This window comes from Macaca fascicularis, chromosome 1, assembly GCF_037993035.2.
Source record: "Macaca fascicularis isolate 582-1 chromosome 1, T2T-MFA8v1.1".
NCBI classification, from domain to species: Eukaryota; Metazoa; Chordata; class Mammalia; order Primates; family Cercopithecidae; genus Macaca; species Macaca fascicularis.
In genome coordinates this window covers 105912426-105915147 of record NC_088375.1, presented here as the reverse complement: position 1 = coordinate 105915147, position 2722 = coordinate 105912426, and positions in this window count along the sequence as shown.

Genomic DNA, 2722 nt, shown 5'->3' with positions numbered 1-2722 from the left:
GGCTGGTCTGCAATGCGGCAAGCAGCAGTGGTGGATGGCGAGCGAAAGCTTAGCTCCAGCCATAACAAAACACGGACCAGAAGAGTGCAGTTGCAAGATTTAAAAGAGTGAAATAGAATGAAAACAGAACTCCCATATAACAGGAGGGAACCCAAAGGGGGTTGCCGCTGCCAGCTGGAATGCCTGGGTTTATATCCTGATCCTTGTCCCTCCTGCTGTGCTCTCAGGCAATAGATGATTGGCTATTTCTTTACCTCCTGTTTTTGCCTAATTAACATTTTAGTGAGCTCTCTGATTGGTCAGTTGTGGGCTAAGCTGCAAGCCCCCTGTTTAAAGGTGGATGCCCTCACCTTCCCCACTAGGCTTAGGGATTAGTCAGCCTAGGAAATCCGGCTAGTCCTGTCTCTCAGTAGGAGGACAGAGGAGCCCAAGAGTTCGAGACAAACCTGGCCAACATGGTAAAACGAAAAAATTAGGGAGGCGTGGTGGTGCACAACTGTAGTCTCAGCTGAGGTGGGAAGATCGCTTGAGCTGAGGTAGTGGAGGCTGCAGTGAGCTGTGTTCCTGCCACAGCCCTCCAGCCTGAGCAACAGAGCAAGACCCTGTCTCTAAATAAATAAATATAACAAAAATAAAACAAATACTGAGCCAGGTGTGGTGGCTCTTGCCTGTAATCTCAGCACTTTGGGAGGTTGAGATGGGCAGATCATTTGAAGTCAGGAGTTCGAGACCAGCCTGGACAACATTATGAAATCTCTACTAAAGGCCGGGCGTGGTGGTTCACGCCTGTAATGCCAGCACTTTGGGAGGCCACGGCGGGCAGATCACAAGGTCAGGAGATCGAGACCACCCTGGCTAACATGGTGAAACCCCGTCTCTACTAAAAATACAAAAAATTAGCCGGGCGTGGCGGCGGGCGCTTGTAGTTCCACTAACTTGGGAGGCTGAGGCAGGAGAATGGCATGAACTGGGAGGTGGAGCTTGCAGTAAGCCGAGATCGCGCCACTGCACTCCAGCCTGGGTGACAGAGCGAGACTCCATCTCAAAATAAATAAATAAATACATCTCTATACTAAAAATACAAAAATTAGCTGGGCCTGATGGCACGCACCTGTAATCCCTGCTACTCAGGAACTCAGGAGGCTGAGGCATAACTGCTGGAACCTGGAAGGCGGAGACTCCAGTGAGGCAAGATCACCCCATTGCTCTGGGTTGCAGTAAGCGGAGATCACACCACCTGGGAGACAGAGCAAGACTTCGTCTCAAAAAAAAAAAAAGAAAGAAAGAAAGAAAAATAAAATGAAAGCATAGAGAGTTCTGGAGCAGTGTGAGTGAGATGGACAGTGGTAAAAAGTGACCCTGGAGAAGGAAATTGGGAGGCCAGATTGTGTAGGGTCTTGGTGTAGCAGGATGAGCCACAGAAAAAACTCCTCAGACACCGGATTAAAGAAGGAAGAGGTTTTTTATTCGGCCGGGAGTGTGGGCAGACTCGCGTCTTAAGATCTGAGCTCCCCGAGAAAGAAATACTTGGCCTTTTTAAAGGCTTACAACTTTAAGGGGTCCACTTGAAAGGGTGGTGATAAACCGAGCAAGCATGGGAAACGTGACTGGGGGCTACATGCATCAGCTAACAAAACAAAAAGTTTTACAATGATTTTTTTCATACAGTGTCTGGAATTTACAGATAACATAAGTACTTTAGGCCGGGGTTGATGTTATTATTATTACTTTGTTTAACTCCTAGGGCCAGGTGGTGGTGCCAAGGTTGTCTGGCTATTTATCTTACTTTTGTTTCTCTCTCTTTTCTCCTGTCTTTGAACGAGGCAAGGTGGCGGGAGGAGGGCAGCAGGAGCAGTAGTGGTCTCCTTCCTTATTGGTGGCCATGGTAAGGAGTCTGAATTTTGTTCTAAGATGGAAATTCACTGTAGACTTGGTGCTGGGAAGTGACAAGATCAGATGTGTATTTTTAAGAGATCACTTTGGGTGCTGTGTAGAAATCAGACTGTAGGAGGCAAGTGTGGAGGGAGACCAACATCCAATTACAGACTGCCATGAACTTGCCAGGTTCTTCTTCCCTTCCTTCAGCACACACCACTCTTCCCCACCGCTTAGCCTAGTTAACACTTATTCTTTCAGAATTACCCCGATGTCACTTTCTCTAAGAACAACCTCGCCCCCGGCCACCTCCCCACCCCACACATCTCTAACACAAACGCATAGCCCTCACATCTTGTCAGTTTTACTCCCCCCCCTTTTTTTTTTTTTTTGATGGAGTCTGGTTCTGTCGCCCAGGCTGGAGTGCAGTGGCCGGATCTTAGCTCACTGCAAGCTCTGCCTCCCGGGTTTACGCCATTCTCCTGGCTCGGCCTCCCGATTAGCTGGGACCACAGGCCTACAGGCGCCCGCCACCTCACCCGGCTAGTTTTTTGTATTTTTTAGTAGAGACGGGGTTTCACCGGGTTAGCCAGGATGGTCTCGAACTCCTGACCTCGTAATCCGCCTGTCTCGGCCTCCCAAAGTGCTGGGATTACAGGCTTGAGCCACCGCGCCCGGCCCCCCCCTTTTTTTGAGACAGGATCTTGCTCTATTCCCCAGCCCGATCTCGAACTCCTGGGCTCAAAAGATCCTCCCGCCTCAGCCACCCGAGTAGCTCCTTTGTCGCTCTTATCACTGTGGTGATTAATTGTACAAACGGCTTAATGGCAGTTACAGAGCCCAGTTC